Here is a 16370-nt window from a genome sequence, read left to right as displayed (position 1 = left end):
TGAGCGATTTCACCTCCAAAGAGTGATTTCTGGAAACAGATCAATTTTAAACTCACCTTTGCTTTCTCAGGGTAGCTTGAGAAAATGTAGTCTCTATGAAACAATAAGGACAGAATAGAAAAACACTCTGCAAAGAGGCAGGGAAGGAGCAGCTGAAGAAGGAAGAAGTTTTAAAGGTAGCTGGATTTTATTAAGGAAAAAGCTTGATGAGATTGAAAATTCAATAGCAGAATTTAAATCCTCAAAAAGTAATAAACCATACCAACAATCATTAGAGAGTGAATTTCCTCTGTTCCAAGGAAAAGCACAAAGTAACACAGATGAAGAAGGGAGACAGAGCTGGGGGTAGAGGAGAAACAAAAGAAACCAGCCTACAGGCAACTAAAAGCCACAGAACAAATGAAAAGATGTATTTGTGAGAAAGAAACTTCCACAGGCTGATGAAATACTAATCTGCAGACTGAAAGGCCACAGTCAGTAACAGGCAGAATGGATGGAAAATGAACAAAGTGTAGCTCTCCTATTTTGTCTTTCCAGAGTGAGAATTTAAAAAGGAATCCTAGAAGCTGCAAGACAGAAAATAAAACGCCACAAAGCGGGAAATACCATTCTGGCTTCAGAAGTCAAGGAAGCAGCATTGTAACTCCAGAGCGACATTACCACACAAGTTGTTCATTTATAATTGAAAATAGAAAAGACTGACAGCTAGGAAAAGCCATGGTACATGATACATGTGAAGACAGTCTTTATCCCCACACACTGAGGCAATAGCTCAAGGCAAAAAGAAACAGCTATCACAAATGATGTCATAAATAAGGAGGCAAATGGAAGAGGCAGTATCGAAAGAAACACACATAATACAAAAACAAAAATAAGAAGTCATACAGGAACAGAGAGAAAAGAGTGGTCACAGGAAGTCGAACTGAACAAATACTTTATCACTTTTAGAAGAGGATACCAATGTATGTGTCCTTATAATAAATTAACAAGTAGGAAAATACATATATGTGTGCTTTAAAATATTAAAGAAAATATTAGTTGGAGCAAAAAATATACATTCTTCTCAACTTAAAAAATAGAAAGACATCAAAAGCATCAAACAGAGAAAATATTGTGTCTGTGTCTGAGTGTATTTATATAAATATAGAGAGCAAGCAAGAGAGCGAGAGAAGAAGGGATAGGGAAAGCCGGAAGAAGCCATGGAGATCCATCGTACTTACCTGCAACATTTTCCATAGGACAAATGAGAAGACTGTGCCAAGGATACCTAAATTTTGACATCTGAGCATTACTAAAATCTTGGAGTAGTTGTTATGCCTGATTTTTTGTAAATGAAAAAAATCTGTAAATTAGAGAGGTTTCATGTAGCAAAAAAGTTACTGAAAATACACAGTAAAAGAAAAATAAGCAAATAACAGTAGGAGATGGTCAAATAATCCATTCTTGTTCCATTCACCTTGGCAGAAGAAATATGTTTTTCTTTTATATATTTCATATATATACATATATATCTCATGCATATATATAAGCAAGAATATTTCAATTGATATGTCTTTCATTTTTTGGAGCCCTTTTAAAACCAGGAAATAAACTTTAGCATATTTTTAAAACAATGAAGTTGCTTTTCACAATGAATCAAAACTATAAATCAATTGGGCCAGGGATTTAGCTCAGCAGTTTTGCCGCCTGCTGCGCAAGTGCAAGGACCCAAGTTTGATCCCCAGTAACAAACAAAAAAAATACAAAAAAACCCTATAAATCAATTTTTAAAATATAAGCCAAAAATTGGCAAATTAAAGTTAAGGAAGAGCCTGGCATGGTGACATACACCTGTATTCTGGGAGGCTGAGGCAGGAAAATCATAAGTTCAAGCCCAGCCAGGGAAAATTATCAACTTAGGGAGATCCTGTCTCAAAATAAAAAGTAAAAAAAGAGCCGGAGATGTAGCTCAGTGGTACAGCACTTCCCAAGCATGCATGAGACCCTGGGTTCAATCCCAGTACTTCAATAAATAGACAGACAGACAGACACAGACCAATAGATATTCAACCACAGAAGCTACAAATTTAACAAAAACGAAAGATGTAAAAAATTTAATCATGTACTGATTAAAGGACAGAAAAATCATAATAGAATTGATTGATGCATCTAAGAGCAAACATGAAAACGAAAACTATGTAGATCAGTTCTCAAAACTTACTGCTCTTACAGATCCCTTGGGGAAATTATTTAAACACACTGACTCAATTGTGGAAGGTACTATCCAAGGACTGTTCACATTATTCGTGTGTTTATTTATTTTTTCAGTGCTTTACATCAAATTAGAACCTTCCGCATGCTAGGCAAGTGCTCTAACACAAACCCACACCCCAGTACCAGACTGTCTAACCCTGCCCCCATGTGCTACAGATAACCAACAACCACAAGCAACCCTTGGAGAATTTGGTCTCAGATCTATTAAAGGGAAATAAATAAGTTAAAGGACTCAACAATAAACAGATAACATAAACAAAAAATATGACAGAGATCTGCCAGACAATAATATTATCCACCATACATTCTAATAAATTATAAACACTCGGACACGAATGACTCTCCAAAAGTTTTTTGCTGAATGAGCCAAGAAGAAAAATAAAACTGAACAGATCAATAGCCACAAAGGCAATAAAAAGTTATCAATGAAATGCCTTCTATAGAAAACCAAGCTAATATTGTTACATAGATAAATTCATGCAAACCCAAGGGACAGATACTGCTGTCCCATAAAATGTTTCAGAGAATATAAAAGTTTCCCAAATCATTTTATGATGCTAGCGTAATTCTGAAAAATACAGCCTAAAAAAAGAAAACCACACAGTCCAATCTCACTCATGAATACAGCTACAAAAATAAACTACTTACAAATAGACTCTAGCAGGGTATTAATATATCATACTGTATTTATGTTCATTTTTACTCTCTAGTGCAACATTCATTCAGTTATAGGGAAATTATTAGAATAATTCTTTTCATCAATATGTGAAAGGAGAAAAACATATGGCTAACTAGACAGCTATTTATATATTTCTTTTCAATGGAGGCTTTCTATTAAAGTCTACAGGGTAAACACAGGAACTTACCTACTCTCTCACAAAATCTGACTGAAATATCAAAGAAGGGATTTTTTTAAGGGGATATAAATGCTCAAAGACACTTTGTTTAAGGACTGCATTCTGCTAATATATTCATTATTCCTTTCTATGTGACCTACTCAATTATTCACTCAATAAATATTATCAAATGTTTAATCTCTGCCGACAGCAAGCTTAATCTCTCTTCTTCCCTCAGATAGACTAATGGCTCCCCACAACAGGCACCTTGTCATCTTATTCATCATTTTCTCATTCTCATCATATGGAGGTCAAAAAGCATCTTTTCAAAAAGGCCAAAAAAAAAATGAATCTACTATAAAAGAGAATATTCAAAAAAGAGATAGATTATCAAACAATGTTTTTAATTGGAAAAACTTAGAAATGTTCAAGAATTCGGTGAGTCTTAAAATCATTTAGTTCTCGCCATACAAGGCTTCCTTGGGTGAAAGTGAGAATACATATCAGCATTTTAAGCCAACATAAAACAGCTGGAGGTCTTGGCCCGGGCTCTGCTGGCTTAGAAGTCCATGCAGCTTTAGAGTTTAAAAGACTCTTGCTGCTTTGGATCATAAAGGCCTGGAAGCTTCTCCATGTCTGGGCTTTCCATGCTGATGCTTAAAATGCTCCAGCCTGCTCCTTCTTCCAACATCACAGAGCTTAGTGTGCTTCATATCTCAGCCCTTCCTCCCTGCCACCCCCTTCAGGCTGTACACTTCCCACTGCAGGAATCCTGGTTCCTAATAAATGTACTCTTATCTGTGACCACACACTACCATTCCTGGGGAGAATCCCAATGAGCTACCTTTGTCTCTCCAAGTTTCCTGTTTGTCATCAACTAAATGCCACAAATATAAAAGACAGTATTGACAACTAAGTGCCTCTCCCTGTGATGACCATTCCCCAAGCCTGGAAGAGGTGACAAACATCTTCCTGATGATGACTACTGGCTGCATTGTTCTGCCTTAGTTTCTACACATCATTTCCTCTTTCTTAAAGGAACCACAATTAACACTGGATAGGTTTTGTTTATGGGCATCTTCCCTTCCACAGCTGCATTTTTATCAGCATCTTATGAAGATGATTAATTTAAATCTAGCCTAAGGAAAATGTCAAATACAGTAACAGAGTATTCAGATTCTTGTTCCCTATATATAACTGTATCTGTTTCCTTCCAAAAAAAAGTGCAAAAAACAAAAACCCATTTGCAGTTGTAGACAATGCTATTCTAGTCTCCCAACCTAGAAATCTAGAATCATTTTTGATTCTCTCTTCTGTCTCATATTCAATCTCTCAAGTTTCATCAAAGGAAATAACACCTTAAATAGGGACTGAGTGGCTCCAGCATTCCTCTTGGGATAGACATACTTGAGACTAAGCCCAGCATTATGTTACTGAAGACCAGGATGCTTCAAACAAGACATTTAAATAGTCCTGTGGTAAAACAGCACAAGCATCTGGGACAATGGGGATAGTGAATCAAGCAGAAGGGAGGTAACACCAAGCATTGTGGCAGAGGGTGGAGAGTAGAAAGAAACAATGAAGATTTCCCAGAACAATAACAACTGAGGGCTTTTGGAAGACTGAGATTGCAAAGGTCTGTTTTAAGTCGTTGTTGTGCTGCACCAGGAACTGTCACTACATCAAGCCTTCATGAAGACGAGACACGACACTAACACCAATAGGACTCTTCGCAATCAAGAGGTCACTTCAGCCAAGATGGTTTCAGAGGATAGAAATGAAAGGCCACAGGAGGAAATATAGTGTGTAACTGAGTCAAGATATGGGCAACAGCAGAAATTTATAACAGGCTGTGGCTAACAGAAATGTTGGGCTTCCTGCCAACCCCGATAGAAAGACTAGAGAGAGAATCCTTCTGTATGTGGGACGGGATTTCAAGCTAATTCAGCAGACCCTTGACTTACAAACTTACAAAGCCCTCAATTCATTTTCAAGGGCTGGTCGTAACCAAGTAGGTCAACCAAAGGCTCAGGCTCCTCTACACAGCCTTCAAAGTCTCTCTCTTGTGTACAGGGAGATTTGTGTCCTTAGAGAGACATTGGCCCAGGATTTCTCAATTAACCCCACACAGGAAAGACATTGTAATGTTCCTTCCAGAGCTCTTTAAGGGTTTAATCTGTGTCTGAAACCATCTAAAAGCACAAGCAGCCTGCACTCAGGTCATAACCCAAGACTTTGGTCATAAGTTAAAACTAAAATTCCAGTTGTAATCCAACTTGTTCTTATGTCAGGCTGGTCATAACTCGAGGGTCCACTGTACTTAACTTGAATCTGAGTTCTAAGTGCCCATGGCTTGGACTGCATGAGTCTCCCTGATGAGCCATCTCCATTTCAAGGGACTCCTGACTTATCCCAACTCTCTCTGCTCTGTAATTTCCCCTTCCTGATCATCCTGGAGCCTCATAATGACAAACCATTACTGAATATCATCACCCTTTACATCAACATCTCCTGTAACATTTAGTACAGCAAAAAATGTCCTTCATTCTTGCAGAGATGAGAAAACAGAGAGTCAGAAGTTAACAAACTTGACGGCGATCACACTGCTACTGAGTGGCGAGGATAAAAACTGAGCTCAGGTGTCTGTAACACAGCCTCATGCTCCTTACTGTCCACTCCACTGCATTCTCAGGCTACTATGTCCCTACTGTAGGTGATGCTCAGCTTCTAGCTACCAATTTGCTACTGCCAGCTTCAAAAGAAACCTGGGCACAGTGAAGCCAAAGCCAAGTGAAGAATAATTTCAGCAGATGCTTTAATATTGTCCTGAAGGAAGAAAATATAACCCACCAAGGGAAAATATGAAAAGCAATATGCATTTTTCCAGATTTTGACATTGATTATAGAAAAACATAGTCCAGCTGCTGTCAGACACCTTGCTAGGAAGATGCTCCAGACAAAAGTCTGTGTAGATTCAACCAAAGGACAATTTCTTGAAAGTGTTGACTACACATTTCAAAACTGAAAGCAGCTCCAGATATTTTCCTTCAGTAACTTAGTTACTTCCCAAATTCACTTGGTCAGTTTGTTATTTTAATCCTAGAATCTACCTTTAGATAGAAGTGGTAGTACGACTTGCTGAAATTACAAACAGGAAAAGAACAAAATCCAGGGGCACCACCACTTATAAAATAATAGTTTTAGACATATGTTTCTAAAAATCAGGTTAGTGAGGTAACTCAAAATCTGTTAAAATAATGTTTTCACTTAGCTTAAAGGCACACTAAAGGTTTAAACATGCTAACATTTCTCCACGTCACTTTATATATCCACTCCTGTGTTTTTAACCTATGGGCATTAATACAGCCAAGCTGTAACTCAAAGGATATTTACAATTTATTTACAATTTACAAACTAGTCTTTGGGCTGTCATCTATAAAAGGATGTGGCTGCTATTTGTAATCAGAACTTAGAAAAATTGGCATTTATTTTTAACTTCTTACAATGCCACCTTTCTATAAAGCAAGGGTCAAGTAGAAATTTTTAAATTACTGTCATAAAAGATTACAAAGTATCAATCAAAGGATGGAATTTTACCAGAATGTTTGAGCTAGAATTCAGTGCTTAAGTCTTAATTTTATCACATAGCTAACTAAATAAGATCAAGACCTCCATGATATACCATATCCTCTTCACATAAAACTGCTTTTATATCTTTCTTGGGAATTTTTCCAAGAAGAGCAAAGGAAGTGCATAGAATTTACAATTACAGTCTTATCTCTCTATATAAAGATAAGTTTTAGATAAGCTATCTGAAGGACTAAATTTACTTTAAATTCTTAAAACAGCTTCTTGATCATTTTATGTAGTGAAATAAAACCAAGTTCAGATATTAAGCAGAGTATGTGGCATCTTTTTAAAGGCTTTTAAAATATGCATTAGGACACTAAGACACACTCTTTTTTTTTCCATTTAGTTTACTGGTACATTTTAGGTATACAATACAGTTACATTCATCATTGGGATCTTGTACCTCTTTACATTATGTATCTCAGTTCTTACTTTTTCCCCATTCCTCTGCCCTCCCTTCACCCCCTCCATCCTTCCCTATTTACAAAGACTTTGTTTCCATTTTTTTCATTTTCTCATATTTTTTATTTTCCCTTCTTTCTTTTCCCCTACTCCTCCCACTTCCCCTACTCCTATAGACCTTTTCTTCCTATTTCACAATATCAGTTATACATTTTGATTCTTATTTACTTTTAGTTTTTCACACCAGAGAAACTAGTCTGTATTTATACATGTGTCCTATTTATTTCACTTAAGAGCATGGCCTCAATGTGCATCCACTTAGCTACAAATGTCTCCAGTTTCTCATTCTTTATGGCTGAGTAGTACTCCATTTTATTAAAAAATCACATCTTCTTTATCCAGTCTCCAGTTGATGGGCAACTGGGCTGTTTCCAAGTTTTAGCTATTACACTGTAAGACACACTCTGTTGATTTAAATGTTCAGAAGATATGAACTGGTTTTGCTTCCTAAAGCATGTTTTTCAACAACACTGATAACAACAGCACCTCGTGCACAGTACTACATAAAGTAATTTTCCCAAATTTTGTTGTTGTTCTTGATTATTTGCAGTAGTGGGGACTGAACCCAGGGCTGAAAACCCTAGGCAAGTGCTCAACCACTGAACTATTTATATACCCAGCCCTTTTTAATTTTTTCTTTTTAATTTTAAGACAAGGTCTCACTAAATTGCCCAGGCTGGCCTTGAACTCAACCCTCCTGCCTCAGCCTCTCAAATAGCTGAGGTTACAGATAGGAATCACTATACTTAGCTATTAATGTTTCTATGTTCTATTTCACTAAATGGACATATGGCCATGGAGGCAAATTTGATATTCTCATCTCTTATTTTACCAATAATGAAAGGGGTGCTCAGACATTAAGATCATATGAGGGTTGAGAGGCAGAGTATAGATCTTAATTCCAGTTTAGTACATTGCCCTAGATGGCTACAATGCCTCCTACAATAACACCTTGTATTTAAACAGTGCTTTGCATTCTCAAACCAAGTTTGTGTTAAATGTTTAACAAACGAGAATCTGTCACTGCATAAATATTTACATCCAAGTAATACCTAAGCTAGTCTAAAATTACTGGATTATACCATTGGGATTTTAATAATTATACATACTTATTATTACCATAACACACAGTATGATTTTGGTTTAAACTACTGTTTGGAAAAGAACTATTTCACAGCACTGTCTTCAGATTAGTGGCATCAGCTACAGGTCATGAATCTAACCCTTAATAATACACTTGTAAAATGAATAGTCATGGATAATTTCATAGAGTTTGTCATTCACATATATCATTCTACATCTAAGATCTATACCTAGGAACAGAACTTCACAAACAGCTTTACAAGTTAACACCAAGCTGCTCTTCAAAGTTTTATACCAATTTATTATTTTTTAATTTTTTATACCAGTTTATACTCACAGTAGCAATAGGTAAGAATTCCGGTGGACCCCTATCAGCTTACAATATTGTGAGTAATATTATAAAATATTATACATCAGTAAAATAAATGCGCTAGTGCTCCATACCACATTCTAAAGCATTATATTGAGCTGGGCATGGTGACACATGCGTGTAATGTCAGCACTGTGGGAAGATCACAAGTTCAGGCTTAGCCGACGCAGCTCAGTAAGACAGTCCTAAAATAAAATAAAATTTAAAAAAAGCTGGTGATGTAGCTCAGTGCAAAGGCCCTGATTCAATCCCCAGAACCAAATAAACAAACATGTATATTTGTACAAAAGTAAATGAAGGCTTTATTGAGTTCAATATGATTTTTGTAAAGCTCAAGCCTAGACAAATCTAAATAAGGAGAAATAAAAGTACGTGGTAAACTACTTTTTAAAAACCAAGGGGAAAACAGACACAATACTGTAGACTGATTTTCATGTTAGAGACAGAAATACTGGACTGGAGAAGTACACAGATATTTATACATTGCCTGTATTCTTTAGTAAATATAAAATAAGGTAAAATTTATATTTTTAAAATCCTAACAAGACTGTACAAATCTCACTTCACGTTTAACTTACAATAAAATCTTTTTAAAAATTATTTCTAGGGCTGGGGATTTAGCTCAGTGGTTCCGCTGCCTGCCTCGCAAGCGCAAGGACCAGAGCTCGATCCCCAGTACCAAAATAAAAAAAAAAAAAATTTCTGCCAAAATAGTCAAGAGTTTGAATTCTCTGGAGACTTATCCAGTCCTTTGATATTTCAATCATATCTCTTTTTGAAGGGCCTCTCCTGTCAGACCACAGTGATGAGTGTTGGATCTACTTCTGCTGTACCCATTTGTCTATGGGTTTATGTGTTAACTCAGACTTCATTGAGCCAGTTTCACCGACTGCATGGAGTCTTTCATCTTTTAAAAGAGCAAAATTTGTGCATTTTGCATTGTGTTTTCATGTGCTTTTGAGATATTCACAGAACACATTAATTATTAGCATTTGATGCCAAACTCACAATGTTGGAAGCACTAAGCAGAGAGAGATAGAGGATTAAGGAATAATCTGAGAAATCACTAATAAACATTTTGTTTTGTTTTGTTTTCAAAAGCAAACTATAACCAACTGTGATAACAAGCACTATACAAGTTAGATTCCTTAAAGTATATGAAGTATTATTTCTTAACCGCTATAGAGCCTCAAATGACTCTTCAATAAACTGCCAAAGAGGAACATTAAAATCCACTGGCCCCTTAATGTTGCTGTAAAGATAGCAATACAATTTATATGGAAAATGTTGGTAAGTATTCAAGGACATTTAACCAAATGTTAATATTTTAAGATTTTATTCATGAGAAAATTGGAACAGAAAATAACTGTGTAAATGAGCAATATTTACTCTGTTTAGAACCTAATGAACAAAGCACAACAATAAATAAGAGAGGAATGCTCCAAGTCTTAAGGACCACTGGGGTAGACTCATTTGCTCCCTAATAGACTCCCAGTGGAACTACTTAAAAGTGCATGTGTACGACTTGGATGTTGGAAATAAGGTCCACTTACTTTCAACTTAACAGGATCCTATCTATTAAATACAGTAAAAGCCAACTACACTCTGTAAAGTCCTGTCAGAATTGAGGTTTGGGTTTTTCATGTTTTGCTTTCATCCCTAGAAATCAGGGTTTTGCTTTAGGAAAACTATCTGGACTAAAATAAACACAAGGCTAAAATATACTTAAGATAGCAATAGTTTTATGATTACCACTAGTGCACTGATTCAAACTCTCTGCACGGGATGAAGCCCTGGCGGCAAGGGGATCCATCAGACACTGAGGTGAATCCTTTCATAGCTGTGTGATATCTGGATCAGCAGCCGCCCATCTGTGCATGCAGCTGGTGAAGGAGCCATCACTTCCACCATGTGGTGTGTACCCTCCAAAGAAATGTAAAGGTTGCTAGGCCACAGGAAAACACCATGCACATCCACAAATGTCTCACACTCAACAGAGTTGGTGACCACTGCTAAATAGTTCCCAAAAGCCCGATCTCTGGTATTTTTATGTGCTTATTTTGTTTACACCTGATTACTGTTCAGGACACTATGCTGATGCTAATTATTCACAGGCAGGGAGGAGGTCTGTATATTCTTTGATCCCATGCTGTGACCAAATCTGGAAGCAGCGATACCTGCCAAAGTAGGAGGCCACAGCAGTAAGGTGAAACCCTCATGCAGCTTTACTGTCAGGACAACTGCTCCCAGGCACATCCAACTTCTTCTTTTGTAAAGAAAACGCATGCTTTGTCTTCAGCTCTTAGACACAGACTCTAATAACCTGGTTATTGTGATAATCAAGAACTTTTCTGAAATATGCACATGCCTTAAAGTAACAATGTTTCTACATGAGAAAAATTTTAAATCACTATTGATGAGAGGAGAATTAAAGGGCAAAGACTGTCTTATTTTTATAAGTTTACATGCTATTATTAGTAAATAAAGAGATTATACTAAGCATCCAACCAAAGTTAGAAAAATTAAACAGGAGAAAACAAGGAAAATATAAGGCAATATTAAAGCTCTAACTGAAATGTTTTGCAGACAATTTTATCGTTTATCCAAAGAAGAACTAATTCTACTCTTTTACCAATAATCACACCTCGGATAAACCTCATTGGCTACGATATTGCCATTGCGCAAACCTACTAATTCTATTCTTACAGAAGTTCTTTCACGTAACAGAAGAGGAAAAGTTCCTTCGACTCATTTTATAAGCAACTGTAACCTTGGCTCCAAACTAGACAAGAGCAGTCTAGTATCAATTATAAGCATAGATGTAAGAGTGTCAGTGTTTTTTTCCCTAGTGTATCATTTTACTTAGTAGCCATTTCCTTTTCTCCCTTTTCTTTTTCCTACTGTGGTAAACACATCCATTTTTAAAGAAAAATTAAATTAACAACAAAAAATGAAACATCCACTGAAAGTTAGCTTTGAGGGTGAAAGCAAATCTGACACTAACCTACTAAGTGTACCAATCAAACCTACTTCAGTTACAGGTGACAGAAACCCAACACATAAAACAGGAGAACTCATTAGCTACCATAACTAGTTACCATAACTAATCAGATATTCAGACCTAGGATGCAGGATTCTGTTTTTCTAGCTCCAAGCTCCCCCTGCCCACCTCTTGGGAATGACAGTAGCAAGAAAGTTACCACCACCAGCAGCCTATCTTGCTTAACACTGGCTAAGAAATTTTAAGGGAAAAAGTCGGTCTTTTTCCCAATAATTCCAACAAAAATTCTACGAATTGAGACTTTCTTGACCAACTTCAGTTATGTAGTCATCCGCATGTGGACAGGAGAACAGCCCTTGTCCATTACAGCACAAGGTAGAATGTGAACAGCACCTCTTAAAATTATATTAGACAGAAAATACCCAAAAAGATTGCCAAAAGAAACTCCCACACTATGAGAAGAAAAGTAGAACTGATGTCTGAGGGACACAACAGATACCTGCCACAATCGCTGCTGTTCCACACTATAGACAAGAATAAACAGATACACTAAGCCATTCTACTCACCTGCCCCTAGGCCTCCTCTATAATAAAGTTGCCAGCAATCAGTATTTAAATTACATTTGCTTACAACACATGAATTTGAAGAATCTTCCCCTCAAAATTGGAATGTTGGCAGGCACTCCAAATACAATGGTATACAGATGAACTTTGATTGTAATCTCTATTTCAAGGAAGCTTTGATTTGTGAAGGCTGCTTACAGATAGTACTTGGAAAATAATTATGCTTTGCATGACACCTTTCTCTGAAACACTTTCTATAGCTCATTTAACCCATCCTCAAATATTCCTGTTCACGAGGAGATGAGTGCAGTTGTACTGTGCTTTGCAAAAATCAAATATAAGAAAACCAACTTCCAGGGCCCATAAATTCACGAGTGCTTATTCACATTCCAAAATGATACACTACTGCATGAACTGCCTCCACTGAAGAACTTTAAAAGCAAGTACCTCTAGTACAATCGAAATGTTTAATTTGCAAAGTTTTGTACTATAAATAAACTAGCAGAGCATATCTGTTATTTTAACTAAGGGCTGTCTCCTTATAATACAAAGTCTCTAAGCCTTAAAACCCTATGGGTTTTTCTTTTTGTTTTTTTAACTCAGTGCATTAAACTACTGGTAGGAAAAATCAATTAACAGAATATTTATTTCTAGAAGCCAAAGAGGGTGCATTTAAAACAATGCAATAACTCTTATTATTTTCTAAGAATTTCTTAATTTCTCACTCTTTTCTCAAGTTCTTTCTGACAAAAGACAAAGTAATAGAAATGATAGCAGATGTCATTTCTTTGAGGTGTCTCCGAGAAAGACAGATGGACTTTCAGGCATAAATTTCAATCTCTTGATGCTAACAGCATCTCCATTTGTTTCTTCACAATATAACTGCAGGACCCCAGAATGTCCCAATCCCTGGCAAAACGTGACCTACTAAGAGTTCCTAGAGAATCCACTCAATGATAGCTCTACCTCCATGAATGTTTTCTAATTAATGTAGTCCAGTTTATTTCTACCTATATGGCCCTAAGACAGCCAACCATTTTCATCACTGTAAGACAAAGGCTGACACTTGAAATCAATTAATTCTTGTATCAAGAAACTAGAGAAGCATTTTAGAAGACCTTTGAAAATTTAAACAGCTTTACACATAATCAATTGGGCCTCCCAGAGATTTTATTATGCTTTTGGCTATGACAGACAGGAGAAAGACCTAAATCTTACAAGTTAGGTGAAAAGTGTTCTTGTGCCTTGAAAGAAATGAGCTTCTACAGTTTTCTTCTGATTCTTCCCAACTTAGCAAACAGAAATGAATAACAATTTTCATAATTACATTCTCCAGTTAATTATTCAGCTGCCAAAACACTAGTCAATCACTTATTGGTAAAAAACATCATATAACAACATTTTAAACTTGGGCCCTCTACGTGACAAGACCACAAATTAAGAAACAGTTAAAGAATATTTATGCCAGTATATTTCAGTTTTTCTTTTATTTTCTTTCTTTTTTTTTTACCAGAAAACATTTCATTAAAAAAAAAAATTTATTTTCAGGTAGCATATTGACATGATAATATCAAGTATGCAGAAGTAAATGATTTCTCTCTGTACATTCTTCTGAAATAAATTTTAGACAGCCAACTTAAGAAGAGTGACTTTGCTCCGAGGGTAGGAGGGCAAGAATGCTGAACAGAGAAGACGAGCAGCTGAAAGGACCACTCTCATATATGGTATCTGTCTGAATGCTTTTCTACCAGAAAAAAGAAAACACACACACACACACAGGTCAACAAGGTATGTCCCTGTATTGTTGACTTAAAATGAAGAAAAGACGCAGGGAGAGAAACTCTCACTACAGCAGCCCTTGAGGACAGCAGGAACAACTGGTGTGGGTGACCTGAGCCCAGGTGTCTCAAGAAAGCAGGACAGTGACACCAGAGGTGAGACATTTCAAAGTTCACCTTGCCGCTGCCCAGCACAGCTTTGACTGGGGATAAATAAGGAGAAGGCAGGAGAGGAGGCTTGGGGTATTGTTAAAACCACCCCTCAACCTCAGATAATTATTTATGAATTTCACTGCTCCTAATTTAAAGCAAAACCCTAATGTAGCAGTTATCCGTCTTTAAGGTTCTGCATGCAAGATGTTTACTCCTGTTACTGAAGGTGTACGATGATGATGTAATAGTTTATATTCTGAGTTTAAAATTAATTTGCTGGAGGCAGTGGTTGGTCTTCATGCAGTCTCTATCGAATTTACCAAAATAAGGGCTGACTGCTACCCAGTTTATGTTCCCAAGAATTTAAGCAGCTTACCTACTAGTAACTCAGAATAATTCCAGCCATGAGATTCTTGTAAGCAACTAGAGAACTTTAAGAACGCAAAATTAGATCCCCTAACTTAAAAAGTAGACAGTCCAAGAGGGAGGAGAGCATTATCTAATAACCACTTAGAAAAACATTCAACTTCATCAAAAATACAAACAGTAAATTAAAAAGAAATGCCATCTTTCCCTTATAAAAATTGCAACAGTTTTGAAAAATAATAGCCAATAATATTGGTCAGGATAAAGGTCATGTTCACAAGATTCTGAAGGTAGTATCATTTTTTTTCTTTTTTGAAGGAGAGAAGAGTATGCATTTGAAATACCTTGACATCCTGCTCATTCCTTAACACAACCCTGTTTAACTGCAACTATAAAGGCATGAAACATTTCAGATTCCATGCAATGCAAATGTTAATAATTTATAGTTTTGCTAAAAGGGAAAAAAAATTATAAAGTAAGTATTATTTCCAATAAATTTTGAAAATCCTTATTTTAATCATGTTATACTTTATACAATAATAAACACTAGCAACATTTATCAAATTTATATATGACATTTTCCTTTCTTTAAAGAGCTAAAGATATTATAGAATCTTAATATATTCACATAACATTAATATTCATATTTTTCCATAAACAAGCAATACTAACATTAACCATGATAACTTCAAGATTAGACATTAAAACTGTACCTTTCTCATGAAGAGATGATTTACAGTAGTCAAAATTCTGAATTTTCTAAAATAACTGTATGTTATGTTTTATTTTCAAAACCTAGGTGTACACTTCACTCTGCCTCAGAATTTAACACTATCTCAGAAATTGGTAGACAAAAAAATAACTCTCCTAGCACATAAATAGAGACTGCGAGTTATATCTACTTGGGTGCAAATTCCGGCTCCATCATTTGAACCTGGGCAAGTTACTTTATTTCTCTTCAACAGTTTCCACATCCAAGGGGAAAATTACAAAAACAGAATTTGTACGTTCAGGAACAATTCACTAAATATCTATTATATACCAGGTACTACAACAGCTGTGGTCCTAGGATTTAGTCCAAAAGAAGAAAACAAAGTCAGAGCCCACAGAGAGCTTATGTTCTGGAGGGATAATACTCCTGAAGATGGTGGCAGGAATTAGAAAAATCACACATTTTACATAAAGCACTGTGCGGTGTCTGAAACAGACAATAGCTACAAGTCACGGGATTAATAATAGTTATTTTTATCTCACAGGGCTGATGATAGCTATTATTATCTCACACTATTATAAAAATTCAGTGAGCCAGTTCAAACAAAGCACTTTTCCTTAGGTTAAAAAAAATTCTATAGATATCAGCTATTATGATAAAATCATTAACATCATGGTTATTTCTGACATGATCTCTATTTGCTGCAGGTGATGAGTGGGAAGAATGAGGTGAAAAATGCCAGTAAGTCTTTTCAGAAATGGCAAACCTTGTGCTGTTTCATGTCATCTCTCAAAACACAAAGAAAAGAGGTCAGGGCCCACCTCTTCCCTTCATCTTCATCGTGCATACTGATTTCTCTCAGAAGCCTCCATGATTTGGTCAGCATTTAAAGCGTTTAAAGCCTAGCTTTAAAAAATGGTTTTAACTTTCTGGCTTCACTACTATAAAACCAAAGAAGAACTTCATAACTTGTTGAACTAAATATGATTAAAGCATTGGGGCAAAGAAGGACACATAAGTGCATAGTTAACCTTACACAAACACATGGATTGACTACTGTTTACGCTTTTCTAGAGAACTATTATACACAATAGTTCCATCTTTAAAATCTGCTTTGAAACAGTTTCTGTTACCACAATCTTGATCCTTCTTCCTGAAATGC

At 36.1% G+C, this 16370-nt stretch overlaps 1 protein-coding gene and 1 non-coding gene across 6 annotated transcripts in view; both read right to left on the bottom strand.

Moving 5' to 3' along the window:
- Tmtc2 (transmembrane O-mannosyltransferase targeting cadherins 2) overlaps positions 1–16370 on the bottom strand; it is a 531775-nt gene that overhangs the window by 324310 nt on the left and 191095 nt on the right. The gene's annotated exons all lie outside the window — the stretch shown is intronic.
- On the bottom strand, positions 11189–11323 carry LOC147823546 (U4 spliceosomal RNA). The gene has a single exon (XR_015443679.1). It is a non-coding gene; the product is annotated as a U4 spliceosomal RNA (small nuclear RNA).

This window comes from Heterocephalus glaber, unplaced genomic scaffold (genome assembly GCF_053883595.1).
Source record: "Heterocephalus glaber isolate CG9 unplaced genomic scaffold, H.glaber_assembly_v1.0 deba00001572, whole genome shotgun sequence".
Classification (NCBI taxonomy): Eukaryota; Metazoa; Chordata; class Mammalia; order Rodentia; family Bathyergidae; genus Heterocephalus; species Heterocephalus glaber.
Note: the sequence above shows the minus strand (reverse complement) of the source record. Positions and strands in the feature narration are given on the sequence as shown.